Source organism: Rhinolophus sinicus, chromosome 17 (genome assembly GCF_057876585.1).
Source record: "Rhinolophus sinicus isolate RSI-liver-muscle chromosome 17, RSI-T2T, whole genome shotgun sequence".
Taxonomy (NCBI): domain Eukaryota; kingdom Metazoa; phylum Chordata; class Mammalia; order Chiroptera; family Rhinolophidae; genus Rhinolophus; species Rhinolophus sinicus.
Window position 1 is genome coordinate 202727152 of NC_142517.1, and position 24799 is coordinate 202751950.

Sequence of the window (24799 nt, forward strand, 5' to 3'; positions counted from 1 at the left end):
TCATCTGATTTCAATGTGTGTTTTGTTTCCTCTCCACCAATTTCACAGTCTCTGTCCTTTTTCATATATCTTAAATGACTCCACCTTTCTCGCGGTGTTGTAGTGGCCTGGTCTCAGTTCTTTCCTGGATCTGTTATTTTACCTGAATTAGTAACTAAGTGCTGATTATGCCTAAAGGAGCGTTGCTATATCAACAATGTCATTTTCATTGATCTGTTGCCATTTATAATTTGGAAAGTTGAGGAAGGATGTTGAAGGGAACACAAGCGGGTGAGAAAGAAATGCTACAGGGCAAAAAAAAAAAAAAGTCAATTGCTGAATTTCATAACAAATGATAAAAGTTGGTATGTTGTTTATTTCAATAAAACGTGAGCCAGACTTAAGCTGCTTCTTAGTTACATATAAGGAAAAGTAATCTGTCTTCTAGTATTTATAGTGAAATGACAGGTTTGAGGGGAGAGTCATCAACACTGGAATGAAGAATTCACAGTACTGGAACTTCCTATCAGTATAACATTCTCAAGGGAAAATTTCCAGCGATAACAACACACCTATAAGGAAGCACAAAAGAGAGCCCCTAAATGTTCCAACTTGTGCACAGACATCTTATGATTTAATCATAAATAGGTGATGCCAAAACTACATTGATAGTAAATTTATACTTGACATGAAATGTTCTAATGTATCTGATGAACGATCATACATGAAGCATCTAGTTTATGCATATCCAAAATAAGAATGTACACTATACATTCTTCTGTCCTGAGGCACTAAAAACAAGTTATTTAGTTTTAGTTTTATCTCTTAACTATAATTCTGTAATTCCACGTCTTTTTCATACCCAATTTGACACATACAGAGAACATATTCATTGAGCCTCAGTATCTGTCATCTCCAATTATATAAAATTGAGTGGTGTGTTTGCAGCCAACTTGCCAAGCATTTTCTTGATTTTTTTATGTTCTTATAATTCCAACTCAAATTATAGCCGTATTTCCAAAAATGAATAGTTGGTTTAAATAGATGTTGGTGATTCTTAAAAGTATGCATAGTCACACTCAAACAATGGACTTTCTAAGTGCATTAAATAGATATCTAACTCTTTGCTTAGCTTAAAGAAGATTCTTTTTTTTTTTGATCTACTGTCATTTTTAGCGACGTTTTATACTTGGAGAGTGCATTACGGCAGCACTGTTTCTATTCCTGTAGTTAGTCAGAGCTTCTATTAAAGAGATCTCGTTTGATGAGTGAAAACAAATCGTCATCTTCTACTACATCTATGCTATCTGTTGGCTTAAAAAAATGGGATGCTAATATTGAAAAATGCTACGATTTGACAGATCAATTCATTATAACCCTTTATGCTGTTCTATATGCTTGAAATATTTCATTTAGCAATTCTATTTAGAGAAATTTGTCATTTAGCCATAAAATTTGCTCTGGATTGAATTCTAAACACCATCTATTATATATAAATATGAAATATATAGAAGGTGCTAAAAATGTATACACATTTTAAGAAAAGAAAACTGTATTAAAATTGTAATACTCAATATATACCGATAACAAAAGATGAATACAAGTCACGTCTGACTTCTGCAATTACAAGAGGTGCTCAAAGTGGTTACCATCAACATCCAGACACTTCTGATTACAGCTAACTACTGCTTGCGCAATGTTGACCAAAGTGTCCACTTGTATACATTTTTTTGGCACCTCCAGTATATCCTTGTTTTTTCTGAGATATTTCCTAGGAATGAATGGGAATGCCAACACGGGAAAAACACAGACCCCGACAACAATCTAGTATGTGGGACAGGGCAAGGGTGGAACTGTGATGATGATGAGAAATAAATAATAAAAGACAAGATTAATTTGTAACTGCAAACGAGAGGCACCGGACGCTGTAGGTTTTTAGTGGAGAGATAGTTCATGCATGTTGAAAGTGTCACAACGTACCGTTCTGTATGACTGTTCTTGGAATTTGTTGAAACGTGCTTTATGGCCCAGTATGTGATCAACATTCGTTAATATAATATATGTGTTGAAAAGAATGTTTATTCAGCAAATGTTAAATAAAGCATACTATCAGGTTGGTGCAAAAGTAATTGCGGTTTAAAAGATTAAAAATAATTGCAAAAACCGCAATTACCTTTTCACCAACCTATAGGTATTTGATGAAGTTCGTTCATTTTATTCATATATTGTATACCCTTAGACCCTTAGACCCTTAGTGGATCGGAGACTGGACAGCTCCAATGACTGGGCATTTATTCATTTGTTATTAAAGTTCTGTGAAGTTTTGCTTTAAGTATTTTGAGGTTTTAAAAATTTTCATTTAAGTTAAAAACTGTTAATTATTTGCAAAGCTGTTGCAAATAACATCTTTGTGAAGTGATTCCTTTTATTTGTTGAAATATTTTTTGCCATAAAATTTTCTAAAATTGTAGTGTTTTATCAGATTTCTTCATTAGGATTTTCCTTGTATATCTTTTCTCATTCTGTTAATTTCTACTTTTTTTATATTTTTATATCTAAGATAAATGCCTTATAAACATCTTTGAGCTGATATTTTGGAGAAGGAGTATCATTATTCAAGTCTGAAAATATTAAGTGATATCATTTAGCCCACTTAATTTTATTGCAAAAAATATATTTATAATAAATATGTTTGTTTACAATATATTTACACACACACACATATGCACAGGTGTATGTGTGTCTGTTTATTTGAAGCATATGATTTTTTATTACTTTTCTCACCTTTACTATATAACTTATACTTTCCTTTTTGACTTCTTTTGGATTTAAGAGTACTTTTCTTATTTCACATTTTTGTCCATTATGTTGTAAAATATGTGCTCTATCCTTAATAATTACCTGACAAACTCAACACTTACGCTTGAATTTATCAATGTTTACAGTAAATCAATACCCTTACCCTTCTCCCAGACAACAGCAGGAACTTAGAACAATTTAACTACATTCAAACAGTTCACAATAGGTGCCATTGTTGTCACATATTTTAGTATTATCTTCTTGTTTTAATATGCACATATATATTCAAATTATTGTATATATTATTACTGCTTTGTAATATCAAAGTTTGTTTACATGTAACCATATACTTTATTCTTTCTCTTCACTCACTCTTATATCGCACACTTTTTATCTACAATTAATTTCCCCCCAGTTTAAGGTTGATGCCTCAGAATTTCCTTTGGTGTCAATCTACTGGTTATAAAGTCTTTTTTTTTCCCCCTGAAAATGTCCTAACTTTGTTTTTGAAAGATTTAGGGATAAATAATAATTCAAAGTAGAAATTTCTTTTCAGTTAGTAAAGCTGTCATTCCAGCTTTACATATTGCCTACAGGAAGTTGCACATCTAGTATAATTACCATTTCTTTGTAAGTGCCCTGTGATTTTTAAGATCTTTTCCTCTGTGCCTTTGGTGTTAGGCAGCTTTGAGGTGTCTAGGGGAAAGTCTTTTTCCTTATTGTGCTTTGTATCTGTTAGGTTTCATGGATATGTGAATCCATGTCCACTGTCAAGATAATTCTAAGCCATTACCATTTCAAATACTTTGTATGTCCCTTTCTGAACTTGCCCTCTGAAACGCTAATGAGATGTTTACAATATCTGCCTTCTCTTTTACCGTGTTTGTCAAATATCTTATTACTTATTTTAGGTGCCACATCTATGAAGCTATGTCTAAGTGCAGAGCTGCAGTATTTTAATTTATTTCTATATTCATTTAGGCTTATTAGTTTTCTTCTCAACTTTGTCTAATCTATTATCAAACACATTTATTGAGTTTTTAGTTTTAAATATAGTTGTCATTTACAGAAGTTCTATTCGCTAATTGGAAGTGTAATTTTTGCATTTATATGTTTTAAAACCCTTATTTTATATCTTTAAAATGTCAGATATTGTTAGTTTGCAGTCTGTGTTTGACTATTTTAATATCCCAAATTTTACAGATCTATGTTAGCTGTCTCTGCTATTTCTTCTGGCTCTTTCTCTTCATGATGTCATGTTTCCTAGCTTGTTTAGTGCTCCCTGAATGTGACCGCTCCTTTTCCTTTGAATATTATGAGAATTCTTTGAAGCCTGGGATTAAGGGAATTCTTCCAGAGAGACATACATTTGACTCTCCCAGTAACCTGGGCTGCACTCAGAGCTTGAGACCCCTTTCAGCTAATTTTCAGATTACCCAAATTCTAAGAATGTGGCTAGAGACATGCATGAGTCTTAGTTGGTAATTACAAATTATCAGGGCAACTTTTCCCTTGTGTTTCAGAACTCATGTAAAACGTACAAAAGCAACACATAAGACATAGCAGAAATCCTAAGTACATTTAGTTTTCTCTTCTGGATTATTTCTGATTTTATTTATTTTGATAGTGTATATAAGACATTACGTGTGTTCCCGTGCCTGTGTGTGTGGCTTCATGTCGGGTCTGCTCTGAAGATTTTCATTAGTGAAAAATGTTCTTCAAAGTTTGGCAATGACTTCTGTAGCAATGGGAAGCTATAGAATGGCAAAAGATGAAACATAACATGGTCAGCTTTGCTTTTTACAAAGATGATTGATTACTAGTGACGAGTAAGGCATGTGTAAAACTGAAGATGGAGAAACAAATTAGGAACCTATGACAACAGTTCATGCAAGACTTGATCTAGGCCTGAATTTAGGCATCAGTGGTGAGACAACGAGAGCAGGAATTCCTGAAAGTGTGCGTGGAACAGCCGACCTTCTTAATGGAATTTAACCCATGAAAATATTTGATCACTGCTTTTTTAAAAAAAAAAAAATTCTTCCTGCCTTGTCCTTGACCATGGAGGAATTCTATTAAACATATCAATAATTTAGAGAGACATTCGATCATACTCAGGTATTCACAACTCTAAAACAAAATTCTATGTAGTTAATGATACTATTTATATATCTTAGATCTGAAAGCTTCTATATACTGACATGCTTCTAAAAAAATCAAAGTTTATTGCATATAAGAATTAAATAGTGAAGTGCAGGTAGTAAATTTATATATTTTGATTGTGATACTTATTGCTGTAAGCTAATTAAAGATTTCTAAAGAGATATTGCTAATACATCATTAACGAATTACAGTTTCTAATCCATGAGTGAGATATGTTATGTGAATTCATATACATACAGGTACAAGATTTATATTATATTCATATGCATAAATATTATATACACACACATTAAGGATAAGCTTTTCATCTACAATCAATTCTAGCCAGATGTGGCATACATTTATATCCTTATTCTGAAAAATGGCGAAATTAGAAGAATCATCCTATTACCCGATAAGTGTTTAATGACTCCTTAATACAATTTGGAATAAAACACAGAATTTAGAGATACAGTCGTTGCCCTCAAGAGATTTGTAGGTTATAGAAAGTAAACTTCATACTAGCTTCCCAGGTAGCTGTTCATGCTAAATCATTTAATCAGATTTTTATTCACAAGTGATTATGCTTGTCCTCTAGACATTTGACCATAGTCTGCTGTTTTCTCCTTAAGGGTTATTCACTGTGTGATATGCATGGTGGATGGTGAGATTCAGCTTCTATGTAACCTTCCAGGAAGCTCTGGTACCTGTTGCTGAAGGGGCCAAACACAAACAGACTCCAGCTCTCAGCTCCCAGCTCCTTCCAAGTCTTCCTCAGCAACAGGACAGCCCCTGCCTGAGGTCACACTTGTCCTGGGGCAGCCCACATCCAGGAACTGACCTCTGGGGGGTGCCAAAGGCCAGTCCTTTTGATTCACTAAGGGACAAGTCTGACAGACCATCTATACTCTAGAACCCTCCCTGTGTCTGGCCAAAGCTTTACTGGGCTTGTCTCAACGTTTGCATCCTCTCTTTGCCCAGTCCGTCCCTTGGCCTCTCCCTTTCTCAGGTGTTGTCACCTGATAAATGTCCTTCACACCAAACGCTGCTTAGTGTCTGCTTCTAAAGATTACAGTCTGCAACAGTATAAAAATCAGAAGTGGAAAATGGTTATGAAATGGGAAAATAAATGGTTTCTTTTTGACAGTTGGTTTTCTGTATCTAATGTTGTGGACATGTGTGTGTGTGTATATTTATATATATGTGTGTGTGTGTGTGTGTGTGTGTGTGTGTGTGTATACATAAAAGTCTAAATCACTTTTTAAGATGCTTATTTCTTTAAAGTTACACAATTGAGTGTAAACACCTATCAGCTTCTGTAGCCCGAGGTGCCAATTTGAAAGTGATATTTCAGACCCTGTTGCTGTTATAACTTCTTCTCCAGTGAATCAGAGTAATGGGTGCTGGGTACCTCCTCTGTGCCAGTCAAGTTAGCTCTGCTGGCACATAGGGTATTATTTTCTTTGAAATTCTTACAAGAAGATCAAAAGTAGCTCAGATCTTCATCTTAAACCACACATTATGAGTCAACCAGGGTTGGCCCGAGACAAATATTTGATGTGTGTTTAGTCATATGGTGAGTCAGTGTTCTAATCAGAGGCAGAGCTAATAAGTTGGGCCTCCTTGCTCACCATGTCAAACCTTCAAATATGCTTTCCATCGGGACTATACATGCATTCTTCAGACATTTTTAGTTTTGCTTGTACATCATTATGTTTTTCTTCTCACTACCACAAGACGAAGATACTAATTGCATTTAAAAATAGAGTCACAAGCTTTAGGCAAGCTAAAATTGAGAATATTGTATCAAAGGAATGTCTGCCTCCTGCACTTTTATAGATAAAATGGATATTTTATAGATGGGGAAGGAGAAACATGGGGAGATGATGTGGTTCATCCCAGATCACAAACCAAGTTGGTGGTAGAGCTCAGACTAGAATTCAAATGCAATGGCAAACGGTTAATCATGTCATGCTGCATTCCATTCAGACTTCCTTGATTGAATAGTATGGATGTAACCAACAAGACATCTCTTCCAAATTCAACATTCCACTGATATTTGTGAGCACCCACTACGTGTCTGGGACTGTTTGAGGAAACTATATACAACAGTAAATCAGACAAGCAAGTTTATGTTGTCAGGGAGTTTACTTTCTGGCAAAGATCAATTCTCTTTTCTGTTAAAAAACACTAATACCACATTAATAATAAAATAACTGCTTAAACACACAGGTAATGAAAAAGACAGCCGTGGCTACTCTTCTTGTGATTTAATCTAGAGTGCATTTCTCTCTTGGCATTGCCTCTATCAGGCTAGCATAAAGACCTCCTACCAAATATTTCTGCAATGGTCACAGCCTTCTTGATTACCTTTTTTGGTAACTGTGCTTAAAGATGTGAACTATATTCAGTTGCAAAGAGAATGTTTTCATTAAATGATATTTTGAGTTGGAAGAATAACAGTGGACTGGGCCATTTTTTCCCCTAAATTAATGTAACATTTGCATTGTAATATTTAAAAGTAATCATCAGTTGGGTCATTTATTCTTTATTTGCAGAAGCTCTAGCAGGTAAGTTGTCAGAACAGGAGTTGGCCAACTCCCAGTTCATAACGAATCAACAATGTTGAGTCTTCAGTTAAGGAGATTCAAGGAATCACGGACTCCATTGAGCACAGAGTATAATAGGTCCTCAAAAAGTCATTTGTTGACAGATTTTGTTACTCACTCATGTTTGATATAGTCCTATACATTTCCTTCATATCACTTAGTACAATTGAAATTAATCATATTCCATTAGTTCATTTGAAATATTTTCCTTAATCAAGAAGTGGCATGGTTAAGTGGCTAACGGCAAGGACTCAGAACTCACTCTATTAAAGCTTCCATCGTGGTTGTCCTACCAACGAGCAGTGCAGCTTTGGACATATTACTAAACTCATCTGGTCACTTTCTTGTGCGCAGTACAAGAAGACTAATACCTTACTCATCGAGTTGAGATTTATGTGAGTTAATATATGTAAAGTGCTTAGAGCAGAACTTGATATATAACAAGTATTACATAACTATAAAATGACTAAAAATAAAGTATTCCTTTTCTCCTAGAAATACAAAAAAGAAACATATCTTCCTTAATTACTGCTAACATTCTTCTCTCCTGTAATTATGGTTGCATGTTGAGTTGTTCAATAAATTATTATTATTTAACGAACAAACAGATGAAAGCCTTGAAGCCAAAAATATAATAAAGATCTACTTCTACAGAATCTTCAAGAGTATCATAGGGCTAGTGTGACTACTGACTCAGTATACCTCCCTTGGTGCTGTGCAAACATCACTTCATTTGACATTACAGCAGCCTTAAAACGTAAGAATCAAATCTGTACCTCACAGATTAGGCAAGCAAGGTTTCAAAAGCTAAGTCATTTATGCAAAAATCACAGAAACAGATTTAATCAGAGCCTATGATCAAATCCAGGTTATTCTGATACCAAAGTCTATGTTCTTTCATGCTGTACGATCTTACATCAGGAGAGTGTTTGGTGACATCAGGTAGGAAAGACTGAGATCCACAGGGAAAATTTACCAGGACATAAGAAAAAACAAAATTCTAGGATGTAATATAAGGATCTATCTTTCAAAACACATCTCATATCCTGAGCTCCCTCCTAAGCAAATATCAAGCCCAGTGATTTTAGCAACATTCCATATCACTAGCTGTCATCTTTGACTGATGTCTGTTTATTGCAAAACTGGAGTCTAAGTTTGAAATCACCTGTACTAGTTTAGTCCGTAAAATATAGTGAAGCAAACTGTTAATACTTGCAAAGTTCAGGATGAACAAAAATTCATATAAGATAGTTTCCCAATGAGAAATTTAAGAGAAAACATCACTTTAAGTTGATGTGGCACAAATTGAATAAAACCAAGTCAAAAATCATCACATCTCTAGTCATAAACCCTGATGTGTAAATCACAATTCATAAGTCATATGCTCAGATTTATGAATTTGGAAAGGGAGAGTGAGCGGAAGAGCCTGGACCGTTGTTGGAGATGATGTAAAACTACCCAAGGAATCTGACGATAGGGCTAAGAATTATTCACTGTGCCTGGGTAACTCAAGTAGCAAAATTTTTGGAAGGATGGAATTGACTTGCATGAGCCCATCTTATCTGTTCTTCCTGAACTAAGCCTGTGGACTTTTAGATTCTATTTTACTGTAATGTTTTGTAATTGGATTACTGTAGGACATATGGGGCTGATGGCAATAGCAAGTATGATGCAACATAATCATAAAGAACTATTCTTGAAAAGCACAAGAAAGCTACTCTTATTGCTGACCAAGACCCAGGACAGAGAGACACAGAAAGACTTTGAGAAAGACCAATGTGAGAGCTATGGCTGCCACCGGAGCTATAGTATCACCTCATTAAATAGCTCTGATCTACTTTTTATCATTTCATAAAATATCTCCAAGCAAATAATTCATGTTTAGCTGATCACATCTGGAGGTTCAATGCATTCTCTTCTCTTTAAAACCTTTGTTCTGAATTCTTTTCAGGGGACAATCCCTTCTTACCACCTAATGCAAGCCAGAGACAGGACCAGGGACAAAACCAAAACCGTTGCTCCTTGTTTGTCTTGTTTGTTATTGGAGCTATGTGTCTTGTTTGTGACTTGCTTTGTCTGCTTAGTTTCCATCTTAAAGATGTAAATTTATAGCTCACTGACTCTGGTATCAAAACACATTTTGCATTATTGCTATTATAAGCTCAAAGTAACTGGATGGCAAGAAGGCAAATTTCAAATTTAGCTATAGCAATTAATCAAGGATTTCTATGGTTCCACAAAGTTCCACTTTCATTTATTCCTAAGTACCCTGATAGGTTTTTGAAATAAAAACATGGTTATTTAGAGAACTGATGAGTGATACAGCAAAAGGCCTGAGAAGGGTCCAGTCTAGAGAATGAGATTTTAGTCTCACCTGTTTCACTAAATGTTCCTGAAAATTAATTGGAAGGCTGTGAAATTTGGCTGAATCTTAGTTCTTTCAGCCATAAAAATGTCGAGGTAGAACTAGATGACCCTAAAAGGACATTTCCCAGGGTTGGCCTCCTATAAAAACAAATCAAGCAGATGAAATATGTGCTTAGAGCCGATAAATGAAAGATTAACTCCATTTTCGAATGACCTAGAACTTGTAATACAAAAACAAAGAGGATAAGCAAGCTTAGGAAGGCAAAGGTAAGTGGAAATGGCGGCTATAATTGAGCTATTCCAATTAGGAAACCATCAGGGACTGACCTTTATGGAGTATCTTCTGTCCAGAAAGCATTTTGGCAGAGTATTTGAATTCTTTTCTCACAACACACCTAGCAGGTGGGTTCTGACCCATTTTACACAGGAGGAGAGCATTCCTTAACATGTCAAAGTCATCTTTGGAAAGACAGATTTAAACCAGGGTCTGTCAAGTCCAAAAGCAAAAGGAGGTGCCTAGAAGTTAGATAGGCATTCTGAAACAAACAAACAAACAAACAAACAAGTCAAATCAAAGGAAAAAGAAGACCCTAACTCACAACGTTGTCAAAAATCTGCAAGACCCTCTTTCACAGGAAAAAGGCATGCATACTTGAGTCTTTTGGAAACGCTTCTGAGCAAACAACCGTACGTGTGAGCTCTGTGGGGCTGAACAGTGCGACCACGGTGGAATGTTGTGGCCACATAAATTACAGAGAAGATGCATGGCTTTTCATCTCCTGCCCTCACCCGCAGATGTCTGTGGGATGAAAGTGGAAGTCACTGCCAGCCACTGGAGTTCTGCAATTCTGACACCCTGTAACCATTTGCTAGATTCGTAATCTTCCACTTTATCCACTAACCCTCCTTTTAGGGCCGCTTCCTTGTACACAATTCACTTGGAAAAAAACAAACAAACAAACAAACAAACAAAACCTAAGTCACATCGCAATTAATTTTGCCTCGAGAATTTCACAACATCCTTTGAGATCATAATAACCCCGAGAATGTTTTGCAATTGAGGCTGGGAATCTCTTGCCTAAGTTAGAACTTTGTGAAAGAAAGCGGGTGAAAGTGGGGGAACTGATCTTGCTTAAAACAATTCAGTTGGCATGAAGTGGACAGAAGTTTAAAAGTGACTCTTAATCCAGGTCAGAATTTATCTCATCTAAATTATCGTTTTTAATATCATATCTGCTTACAGTATTTTTCCAGGAAGTGAGCTTTCGCTTGCCTTGGAAAAGAGATCATGCAAGTTTGTGTTTTTTCCTCTGGGACATGCTACTCTGACTCATCATTGTTAATTTAAAATAATATAAATAAGCAAATCCATGACTCAATAAATGTGATGAGTAAGGAAAAAGGGTGTTTGGCTAGTCAACCTAGTCCTACATTTTAATTAAAAAGCATGCCTCACCATCAATAAGTTTTCAAGTGACCTGTCATGACCAGTTCTAATCGCAAGCATGTCATTCACTCTTTCATAATAAATTGGCAGATTATGATAATATAATAAAAGGAAGCTATCAATTTTATGTGTGCCAGACAAGCTATGCCATTGCTTTCATAATTTGTGATACGTGCTTGGAAGACGAAGATGGCTAAGGACAGCGTTTCACAAACAGAATAAAATGTTACAGGAGGATAATCAATTAGCTATAGTTGACAAATAGGTGAAGAAAACCATTGCAAAATATTATGCTTTCCTAATAGTCAAACACTCAGATTCAGTGTCACATTATATCTGTATTAATCTTTCAACAGAGGGCCTGTGATAACATCAGATATATGTCAATTATTAAGACGAGTAATAATTTACATTTTCTTAATAATTGACAATTACTCGTGTTAATAATTGACATTTTCTTAGAAGTATTTGACTGAAAACGTGTTAAAGATTCACTTGATTGAGAGTCAAATTTTCTGCTTTCAAGAGATAAAACAATATAAGCTACAGTAATGATTATTGCACCAATAAAATTTTAAAAATCACTGCATGGCTTCTTGTGTTCTGTTCTTGTATGATTTTGTTCTATAGAAAAATCACTTACATTACTTCACATTCTTATAAAAAAAAATGTTAGTTTGTAATGGCAGTGGGAATTTGAGGGCTCATAGGAAAATCTGGTGTAGATTTATAGTCAGAAAGGACAATAAGATTAAAACTTAATATGCACAGTTAAGTACACATTATATTTTACATTTATAGCCAAATTGAGTAGCTTGTTTTTAGTTAAAATATTAGATTTTGTCCTGAAATCCACTTTCGAAACACGTGAAAAATCTTTTCATAAAACAGGAAAAATAAAGTGTATTATGCCTCAGTATTTATAAGCAGGAGCAAAATTAATCAATTTGTCTATAGGTTTTGTTCATCAATCTTAAAGCAGAAATAAATAGCAGATAAAACAAAGCAAATTAAACATTTAAATCCTATACTTGCATTTAACCATTTCTATCTTATGTGGAGTTAATACATGCACACACGTCCACACGAGCATATCCATAACACCAAAACACAAGTCAATACTTATCCAAAATATAAGAGCTATAAAATGTAATAGATCAAAATATAATAGTATTTCTGGAAAAGTCTGGAAATTTGTATATTCTGATCTTTATCATATTTGATAAATGCTTATCGTATGATGTTAATAGTTTTTGTGTAAAAATGTCATGTAGTTTGTCACCATTCCAACATGGTGAAAGATAACTTTACTTATTAAAAATGGTCTTACTTGGGTAATGTCAAAAGACATTAAATGTGATTTGTTCCCAATTGTTAAATCTCATGTACTAGTGAGTTGATATGACTCTGTGTGCTATAAAATAACTCTGTATTTTTGTTGCTTGTAAGGATAATGTCTAAATAATTTTTAAAATAAGCAAATAATTAGGTGTTTTTTTAGGTAAAAATGATATATGTTTCAAAGCATTCTAAAATAAGACCATTTAGAAAACATTCCAATCTTAACAAAATTTTCCCTGACATTTGTGAAACTTGGGGATTAAAGAATTTTAGGAAGTACAGTGCCTACTCATCTTCCAGGATATTCTTTCTCCCTATGGTTTTAACCCCCCTATAAGTCCTCAAAAAAATTAGTTTTAGGTATGTTTTGCATATGAAAACCTACAGGATCCAGTTGATGGATAAGGAGAAGTAGCATTGTTCCATCATTGTCAAACTGATTTTCTCATCTTTTTTCATAAGCAAAACAATAGTCAAAAAGAAAATACAAGTCAACAATAAGTTTTCTGTAACCGTTACCAAGTAGATTCACATTCCCAATTGCCAACCGTTATTTGTTTCACGGGTTTCCTAGCGGGTATATTTGGGATTCTGGATCAAAGGACTTTTTATGGAAGAACGTTCTTAAGTGTTTGACAAAAGCATTTCATCGAAATGCATCCTGCCAGCTCAGCACCCTTTTACACTCGCTTGCGTTTTGAAGTTTTAAACAATCCCATCTAGATGCATCTAGAGTCTGATATTGTGTCTTTCCTCTCTTCTTCTTTTTAAAGCTCTACAAAATAAGTAATATAAGTAACTGGCCTGAGATATAATCCTTAAAAAAAAGTGCATTAACATAATTCTACGGTACAAAAGTACAAAGAAGACTAAAGGGATAAGGGTAGAGTTGAGCAATCACAGTTGCTCAGGCCTTGCATTATGTTGAACTTTGGTGGAATGGATCCAAGATGGAATTAAATCCAAATGTTTCCTGCTTTCTTCCATCTTAAGAGCTTCATATTTCCTTCATTTTATGTCTTCCACAGTTTTCACATTTAAAAATGTCATCTTTGAGAACACTGAACATATTTATGGCATGCCTGTTTCCTGATCCATATCCTAGTCTATCATATTGTAGTAGCTACTAGACAACAAGAGAGATTTTGGATTTATATATAATAGAGAAATTTAAATTGGGGAGGAAATGGGACTGTATCATGTTAACTTCAAAATAAATCTTTTCTCATACTCTGAAAGCTATGAGAATATGGGTAGTTACTTGTCCCTTCGTAATATGTTTACCCATTAAATTACAGAAACAGAACAAGTAATCCAAGTTGATGTTATCAAGACAAAGAAAACACAGGATAAACAAAAACAAAAAGAGAACAGAAGAAAACATTAAGACCATGATGCTAGTTAGCATGTAATCCGCATTTCCAGGGTTAAGAGTCACATTAAGACCTATACTTGTACTACATCATTTAGATCTTCCAGAATATGATGAGATGGGTACTCTCAGTCCCTGAAGGTTACAGATGTTAGTAATGGACCAAGGTCACCCAATTAATAACAGAATCAGAATTAAATTCAAACAATTGCATTCCAAAAATAATCACATTTTTCCTATTTCCTTTGGGTAATCTCTACAAATATCACACCTTAGCGCGGATGCAAAAGAAAAGATAAGGAAAAGATAGAGGAGGAAGAGAAGGCAGAGAGGGAGTTAGCATGATATGACGTTTACTACCATCTGTGTGCAGCTTCTCATGATTGATAAGTCAAACTGGCGTTCTCTGATTCAATCACTATTATTTTGAAAACGTAGCTTTCCAGCAAGTTTCTGTACAAGGAAAGAGGAAGAGAAGGGAGGAAGGAAGAGTGGGAGAAAAAGGAGGAAAATCAGAAGGAGAGAAATGACCGCTCTATCTAAATCAACACATCTACCTAAATCATACGTAAGGAAGATGCATATAACCTCAGCACACTTCTTTTACTGCACTGTGGAGGCACATTACAGGCTTTTCCCTCTCAAATTCAAATGTCAGTGTAATGGCTAATTCACATGAACAGTCTTTGTTTCCCAAGGATGAGCCAGCCAAGCAATAAAATTAAAATGATAAAAGCTTCATGATGCTCATTCATGGCGTTTTGAATAGTGCCAACTGCTACAACAGATGAATTACAGAGTTGTAAGAGCAAGAAACCAATTGATTGGACACATTATCCTCATTCTTTTTCTTTTCTGCAAATATCCTTTTGCCTTCCTACGAACTTCCTTCTTCCGCTTGCCTCATTACATCAACACAGCCATTTCTTCTCAAACCGTTCAACAAGAGAGAAGGGACTATCTATGACTTGGAATTAAGTTTTTCCCAATGATGATAGCAATTGCTTCCATACTTGCCTCCTCAAAGGAATTCTTGAGGGTTTTTGGACAATTCCTGACATGTGAAGAAGGGGGTCTTCTTGCCAAAAGTGAAATCCTAATTCAAGACAGGTAAAATGGCTAGAGACCAGGTTCTACAGAATGAGCCCATATTTTCAGACTGTAAAATACCCCTCTTCACCATGTTCAGGGGCATATGTTCAGACTTCAGAAGTCCTATTTTTTCCAGTCTAACTTTGTAATAATAGTGTATGTGTTCAAATACTTTATAAAACTGTATCCCAGTAAATATGTGAGAAAAAAACAGAGATTTTCTTTTACTGGAAAATGATCACATTTTACCTTACTTCTAAAGATTATTTACCAAAGATAATATAGATAATCATTTGCTAAATTAGTATAAAGAAAAAATGTATAAGTGTTAATTGAAGTATAGGTGTTTTTTCGTTTTTTTGTTTGTTTGCTTTTTTCCTGTGGAATGAAACGTGCTAGTCTAGTCATCTATCCTCAGAGTTGGACAAAGATTTTCATTTCTCTAATGGCAATTCCTTCAATGACATAATGTTTTCTTAGCTACAAATTTAATCGACATGGTTACTACTACTTTTCTTAATATTGCTAGTTTTGTTTTTATCAGGAATGTACAAACTTGTATTTAAACCTTAATCTGTACTTTGGAATGAAAGTCGTTTATAAGAGACTTTTTGAGAACTATATGTTTTAAAGATAAGTATGTAAGTAAAACAATGAATTTGCATCCCTAATTGCCCTCATGGGATATCTCCAACTGTATTCAAGCCTTTGGTAATGCTAGAAAAATGCAGTCAATTTACCTCTTTTTGCTGTTACTACAGCTCCCTTCCTATTTCATGGATTGTGACAAAGTTTTCCCTCAGTTCTGAAGCTACTTAATTTCAAAGGCCTGGTAGAAATCTCACCACTTCCTGAGTATCCAGAAAACCCCTCTGAGTCTGAGTAGCCCTTTCATTGTGGAAAAGGCAGGGGTTGAATGGCACTCAGATTAAATCTAGATTAAATCTAGCGAGACCTGCTATGACCCAGAAGCCTCATTGGAGGGAGAGGGTGTTACAGATGTTGGATGGGGGCCCTGCATTGAATCCATCAGCCTTCACACTCTTCTTTCTCCTAAGAAGAATGCTCCAGAGGACATATATTAATGTGTGTTTGCAATACTTTTGGCGCATGATAGTAGCAAGATAAGCAAATGTGAAGTAAACAGATGAAAAAGAAAGTTACTAATAAAACAACACTGGAAGCATTTAAGTTTCTAAGCAAGAGACTTCAGAGAATTAGATACAGAAGAAAGGCTAATTAATTTATTTTTAGTATTGTCACACAGTTAGAAAACAAAATGAAATATTACAAAACCCAGGATCTGCTTTTTATAGTGGAGTTGTTTAAAGGTTATTATTTTCCAAGAGTTAATAAATATAATTTGATAAACTTTGTAAGTACATATTTCTATTGTCAGTCCCATCATTCATCATTTATTTCTGAAAATTGTGTGATGTGATTTAGTACCAGATACGTGTGTATGGTGTACCAAATTGCCAGGTAACAGCTAAAGGTCTACATGTATTTCAAAGCTGAGCAGAGACACTCATTTTTGGTCATGGATTTTTAAAGTAGCTCGGCCTAGCCTTACTTCCATGGTAGCTCGTGCTCTGTTGGAAGCCATAGCAGTAGGAGCTAAATTCATTCATCAGAAGCTTTGTAAATGAATTATTCAAGTTAATGAATTCAAACATGATTTACCTCTAGTCCAGCCTACTGCAAAACTCAAACCTATGCTGCTGTTGTCTTTATAGTTTCCATCCTTTCCTCTCTCTGAACCTATATTTAAGTCATTCCTCTTGCTTGAAACATCAGAGTCCAGCTCGTTGCAAGACAATTCTCTACGGGTGTCTTGTATTTCTACACATCTTAACAGAAGAGGCGCTAGCTAGTTTTGTTCCAGGTTATCTTCACGAATGTGTGTATCACAAACAGCCTAGGAAGACAGAGATAATACCTCCTGGAATGAGCTCAGGGTTCTTCGGTAATATAATGCACTACCTATGCAGGTATCACATAGCTCTCTCTGTGTCATTCTATGAAAACTAGAGCTTAAAGAACTGGCAAAAGAAAATCCCGACACTTGATATTTTGGGAGTAATAAACTGTTTTTTGTCTCTGATCCAGGAGTCTTGTGTTTTCTGCCATCACCCATAAAACTGTGGGAAGTTAACTTGATAGCTTCCAAGTAGAATAAAAACCTGTGACCCTTCACAGTTCTTGACACAGTTTCCATTCTTTTTCCTTATAAGAAGCTTTCTTGGATATACTTTGCTGTACATATTAAATACTTTAAGTCAGTATTTCCCAAACTTCCCCTGAAAATAAAACTCCCCCAGAGTATATGTTGAATATCAGATTATCGGGCCTCTTCTAGAAAATCTTATTCATCGGTTTAAATTGGGACATGAAAATCTGTTTGTTTATTTTTATGAACAGCGCTTCACAGTTATCTACGCAAAGATACTGTATCTAAAACATGTACCAACGCTCAAGGTAAATAGTATACACTCTTGTATGAGAGCTCTTGTTTAGCTCTTAATCAAGTCTTCAATAAACACTAATACTTCCACCTAACCCTCCCATCCAGAAAAGTTGAAAAATTTTACAAAGGGACCAAAATAGAACTTTTATCACTGATAAAGAGAAGATTAGAGAACATAGCTTTTGTCCATTGTCCAGGTGGACTTGCCAATTAAATCCTAAAATGAGTTACATTTATCCATTTGGTTTCAGGCAAAGCAGAAGAAAGACAGAGTTACCCATGTGTAAGAGTCTCACTCAGGTAAGACTCAAGGCATAGATGACTTTGGAAGTTTTTTCACGAGTTTTGACATAGGAAATGGAGAATAATAATTTTTTAAAAAAGTCCCATTCCCCTTCCCTAAATAAATAAATAAATAAGATTAGGAAACAATGAGAATTATAAAATATCTAAATTACGACATGGAATAATATGACCACAGCCAATATTTATTTGTCTTTCACTTACTGATAAGCATTTAGGTATTAAAACTCCCTCTTAAGTCATACTCTTATGGCTCAGAGGTTAAAGAAATTTGCTAAAGCACATGCTCAATAAGTTTCAGAACTAAAATTCAAACTTCCAATTCTAAAGTCCTACTACACTGTAAAATAATACTAAGGAGTAATGAACGGTGGTTGCGCTGAAAGAGGGAGAGTCAGGGAAAATAGAAAGTTGCTGCAAAAGTGGACATGAGAAAGAACAGCACATCTGAGGCCCAGTGAATAACATGAAAATAAAACAATTCTACAGAAATTTTAATCTTTTTTCATTTTAATTTATTGAGACCTTGGCGTATCCTGACCCAATGGTATACACTGGAGGAAAAATACAATGAAACCTGTACCTTGTATTAAATGGTTTTATAATTTAGTGAAGAACACAAGCCAATATGAGGCTATGCTCAACTTGGTCATGATTATCTCAGAACTGCACATTACACATACAGTGGAGACTCCTAAGGGTGATCAATTATTCAGACATGGGAGAGAAGGTGTGAGAATCAGGAAAAGCTTTTCCAGAAGTAGTTATCAGGCATTAGTGAGTTACTCAATGCCCAAGAGCCTTTTCTAAGACAGAATTGATATCTTTTAAAGTTTAATATATAGTACATTACAATAATATAAAGTCAGAAATGGAGATAAAATAAAATAAAATTCATATAAATCACCAAAAACATCTAACACAGTGATTCTATCATTAACATTTGTATGGGAAAACCAAAAGCCAAAGTGTTGTTTTTTTTGTTTTTTGTTTGTTTTTTGTTTTTTATGCTGTAATGCACCTGAAGTGGGAATCATTAAGGAAAAATAGCATAGCCATACATTTGGGTTCTTGCCTGTGGTTTGATAACACACTTTCCCAGCAGTGTACCATGACAACCTGAATAAACCTTCTCAAGGACTTTGAGTTTTCCACAAGCCATCAGTCACTATCAAATGGATAAAATCCCTAAGAGTTTTCATTCCTTAATTCATTTACTCAACCATCATTGAGTCCTTCCAATGTCCAGGTGCTGAGCTGGCTGCTCAGAGAGCAGAGCTCAGTTCTAATAAGGCATAATCCAGTAAAGTAAAGGGTAATTGGTCTAGTGAGCAATAATGAAGTAACCTCTAGTATTTGCAAATGTATATTCCAGGAGATATTAGAGTTCTTACCAAGGGATCAATGGATAAAGTTCACCATGGTTTTAAACTTCTGCACTGAATGTTTAAAAATAGAAAAAATATGTGAGTACACTCTCCTAGCAATGCAATCTATAATTTGTAATGTCCCTCTTTCTGGAATGATCTTTCCCTCACTCATCCCATGACTAACTTCTCTTTCAAATTTCAGCTCTAATGCTTCTTCCTCTTCAGAAAAGTTATTATTCTGTTAAAAGAAGCATTTGTTAACTAAATAAATTACTCTAACTTGTCATTCTATTTATTTCCTTCAGATGATTAATCATAATCTAACTGCATCTATTTGTTTCGTTATTTATTACTTGTCTACATCACTGGAATATAAACTTTCAAAGGCAGAAGCCTCATTTATCTTCTTCACAGCTGTATGCCCACCACTTAGAATCTCACATGCAATAGTCACTTATTACATAATTTATTGAATAAGCTAGTCTTGGCCTCAGTGTTTGCACCAATATGTCAGATGGTGGTTACATCACTTAGGACTCACTCAGCTGCTAAAAATTGAAACCCAAAAGCCAGTAGCTTAGTCACAAAACTGTATTATCGTACACTAAGAAGTTCAGAGGAAAGGATGCACCAGAGTACACTTGGCAGCTCAACACCATCGTTAATAAGCCAGGTTCACTTCATCTTTCAGCTTTGTTATACTCAAGAAGTTGGCTCTTCCACAGGCCAGCTCATCTCATGTTTGCAAGATGCTCCATCAGTTCTGGGTTATCATTTCCACACATGACAACATGTAGAGGAAAAATTGAGATTTTCTCTTTCCTTGTGATTCCTATAATCCAAGAACATACTTTTCTAGACAACACCTAGAACATTTCCCCTCAAAGCCCATTATTCAAAATTCTGTTGCACATGCACAAATAAACCAATCACAAGGAAAACAGGACCATGATGACTGGTTCACAGCAATGGTTTTCAAACTTTTTGACTGTCACCCTCATTAAAAATATGTTTTTACAACAAGGCTCAGTATGTAGGTATACATAATTCTTTAAAAACAAACAAACAAACAAACACTTTTATAAATTTTTTCTTCCCCTTAATCTAGTCTATATGAAACACTGATGTTTTGTTCCGTGTCATTTCAAAAAGATAATGTAACCCATTAATTTGATTTTAATATATATAAATGGTTGTGACCTACAGTTGGATTAACATTATCTTAGACCAATCAGGGTCTATTTTTGAAACCAGGCTCTGAATAAAATGAAGAAAGACTAGATGCCAAACTAAATTGTGATCAGGGGAAAAGAGAAAAATGGCCTTGGCATAGGCCACTCACATCTGTTAAGTGTTTACTGAGTTATTTTGAATATCTACAGTTTATTGAAATTTTCATATTATATTGTTATGATTATCACATAATATAATTAATAGTAGCTGCAAGAAAGACGCTAACTATGTAGGTACCAAAGATAATATGTCAAGAATCAAAGTAGTTACTAAGCCATATCAAAAGGAAAAGTATGTAAGGATTTGCTTTGTTCATTTTTGTTTATTTGTTTAGAAAATATCACTTATAAATAATGGAAAGTACAACTTAAATATCAGGCCAACCTAAAATACCAAGTAAGGGGGACCATCTCAGTTTCTTTCAAGGTTATCATAAACCATCCCAGCTTTCCCAGGGTTTCTCTAAAATCCCTGCAGTAGGCTCTCTAACTGATGACGAAGTGCCCTACAATAATGTTTGCTGTCCAAGGTATTCTTGCCAGAGTGCTAGAGAGAATCACCACCTCTTTAATGTGTCTGAAACATCTGAATTTAAGTCTTATTGACTCTTTCTTGGAACTAAGAAGTTGTTTCTTTCTATACACTCTCTCAATCTTCTCTCTACTTTTACTTCTTGAATATGTATCTCTATTTTCTTTTAATGGTATTTTTAATCCCATTATTTCTAAATTGACCATTGACACTTTAATTCCAGTACAGTATTTTCTTATCTGTCTGTCATGGCATAGAATCAAAGTGTGCTGCAAAACTGGAATTTCCAGATGACTGAGTATGACCACTCCAAGACCCAACACTGTATTTAATTTTAATTATTTCTATGAAATATATCCTAAACTGTATTATAAAACTACCTGCCCTAATAGTATGTACAGAGGATCGAACCTTTTTTTGATGATTCAAATGATTTTGAGGGAGATAATTTATTTCCCCATACTTTAACACAGAGGAGACATTAGATGAGTTCTGCCTAAAAATCAAACAAATAAACTAAACTAAGAAAATGAAAATGAATGCAGCACTACGTACAAAAAAAGTGGCTCAGAAAGGAAGGACGTAAAGCAAAGGACAGAAAAGCTACAGAGGGAAAGTTAAAGGATTGGCACTGTCCAAGGAGACCTAGGATTTCTAATTTCTAATACTCTAAGTATTCCCAATCTCCAACAAACCATATGTGTATGTCTCTATATAGACATGTGTGTTGTGTGTAATATCTGTAATGTTCTGGTATAGTTGTTTTCATGTAAGGATATAAATTATACTGCAAAATGGGTACGCTGAGGAATGGCATATCTAAATGAAAATGTTGTGGAGCTGGTGACAGATCTGAAATTCAAATAAATGTCCTGCATTCAAAGCTACTTTCTGTGACCTTGCATTCCCTTTGAATCAGGCCTAAGAGTAGTTTGGACACCACAGAGAACACCCTCTCTGTCCACGTGATACCTGGGGCAGGGACAAGCCAGGCTCACCTTGAGAAGAATGTGACTCTGCACCAGGCCGTCAGGGTCACTCAGAAAGACTATTTTTGCTATTCTTCTGGCCTTTCCTCCCTGGCCCTGGCCCTGGCCCAGAGCACGCTGGGCTCTGTCATCACCCTGCACTGCACAGGGCGGCCATGCTCTCAGAGGCGCCCATTGACCTTAATACCTGAAGCCACAGCTGCATTGTGGGAACCTCCACAGCCAACCTAAGGCTTCCTAAGGCATCATTTTGTTTTCCCCTCTCTCTCTCACTCCCAAAGGTATCACTGTGTCACCTCTGCTTTTGAAAGAAGTAAAACTTGATGAGCTATGTAATAATCTCTATGCAAGTTCAAGGAAGCAGCAAACCAGACAGTCAGAGATGGGCTGCTCAATTTTCCAAAAAGGAAAAACAGGAATTTATTTCAAGAAAGCTGGCCCTAAGGGGACAAGGGGACATGAGATTCTCTCTTCTGACAAGACAAAAGGGAAATGCAATTCTCTAATAGCTGGTGCTGCACAATGAGGGTGATACACACAAGGAAATGTAGGTGGATATTAAAATAGTTCGGATTCAAGGTAATGTTAAATAATATAATAATATAAACAAGAATTAACCAAATATAAGATTCATCAGTGCACGGTGCCCAAGTTCCATCATAGTGCATGAAGGACAGGATAGCATCCTCGGTACATTTTCAGGGCAAGAATTGCAAATCCTCAAATTATAACATTTTTCTATATCAAAGTGTGTCTTGTATCTAATATAATTGGAAAAAAAAAAGTAGGTTGAGATCAGAACACACAAATTTGAATCCTGGCTTTGCCACTAGTCAGCTATTTGGCCTTTGGCAAATCATCTACCGTTCTTGGTCCTTCAGTATCATTGCTACAAAATGGAGAAAGGAAGCATTCTCACTAGATGATGCAGGAGATCCCTTCCAGAAATTCTTTGACCTGTATGTAACCCATCAGGGCCAACCACTCTGCCATTATACCTGAGATCATATTTACACTAACATTGCAGTCACACGTGCTACCTAGCCCTTGCCTACAGGAATGCAAGCCCCCTGCATTCATATTATTTCCTCCAAAGGCAACCCCAGCTATTTCTGTGTAAGATGGTGTAGCAAGTGCTGGTGGGGTTCCCCATCATATCTGCAGGCCCCCCCCCAAGGCCCTTTCATCATTTCTGCTTGCCCCTTCCTAACTTCTGAGGCCTTGCTCCTAAGAACTCACACCTGCAACTTTCTTCAGAGGGCTGTCCTTGACCTACCTGAGCAGCTTTACCTGCTCACTAAGGGCCAGGAGGCCCCTGACAAAGGCTGACCTGAGAGATGAGTGAGGGGGTCTCAGAGCCCAGCTCCCCAGCCTCAAAGCAGCACAAATCCTGAGGCACAGGAGCTCTCTGTGAGGGTCACAGCCTCACCTCTCACCCTTGCTCTTCCTATACGCTGGGGTGCTTCACATATGCTTAGGAGAAAGCCTCCTCCTGGCTAGCATTTGGATGTCCACTGTGTGCCAGCCACCTGAGGGATGTGTCTTGCCAGGATGTGGCTGGAGGTGACCTCAATGGGCACACTGCTCCCCGACTAAGGATGTTGTCTTCCAGAACATCACTAAGATGCCAAGACGCCCTATCTCCTTTCAGTTCTCTGCACCCCTTGAATCACGGTGCATTCTTGTCAGAAGTGAAGAGATGTGTTTCTCTCTCACTGTGTTGCACTTTGCACCTACACCCCAGAGCTGAGCTACTGGTGCCCTGGGTTTCATAAAGCCTCTTGGCAATCAGGACCTTCCTCTTTACTGTCATTCTTTCAGTGGTCAAGCCTAGTCACTGACACGAGGCAGATGAAAGAAACATCATCCTGGTTTCTCCATCTCCCCATCTCTGTCCCCCACAAGTCATGTGTCACAAGTAGATTCCCTAGAGAACCACTGGCATCACATTCAACCTAAATTCTTGTGCTGACATCTGAAATCATGTGCAAGACACAGGTAGATCAGAATTCAAATCTAGCACTTCATGATCTCTCTAAGGCTCTCTCATTTCCAAGCCAATCAACTTAATAAAATGCATTCTCCCTAAACAGTGAGTGGCAGAATTGTTTCATTTATAAAGCAGCTACCTTAAAAAAAATATCCACTAAGAAAATGTGATTAGTAGCTAATTCCCATCCAGGATTGTAATTCCCTTTTTATTATCATCTCTTTAAGAATCTTTGAAGTAAGAATATGGGTTAATTTTTAGATTGTTTAATTAATAACCACCCACAAATTTGTCATTTCATCACCCCAGGAGAAAGGAGACTTTAATTAATCTGGTAGTAAAATCATACCACTGAGTGTGTTTGTTCTGGACTTCTTCAGGCCAATTGGGTCGAAAGAAGATATATGGGGCAGTGGAGCAAAATCTAGGTTAGAAACAGCATCATTCACATACAACATGCACAGAAGACATGATTTGAGTCATCATATTTGAGCCTCCTTTTAAATAGGCCACCTGACATGGGGATAAAAGAATCATCATATTCACCTCAAGTTCCTATGTGCAATCCATCCATCACATAAGATTAGCTTTCTTATTTAAGTCAATAACATCTTATCAGCTGTTTCCTCTCATCTGTCGTTTTGTCTTCCTACATCCAAAATAATTACATGTGCCTGTCAAAATGTATTAACTAAACAGTGGAATAGAAAATACAATTTTTATTTCTAGTATTTCCATTGACTCCTGAGTGAACTTGATTAGACATTT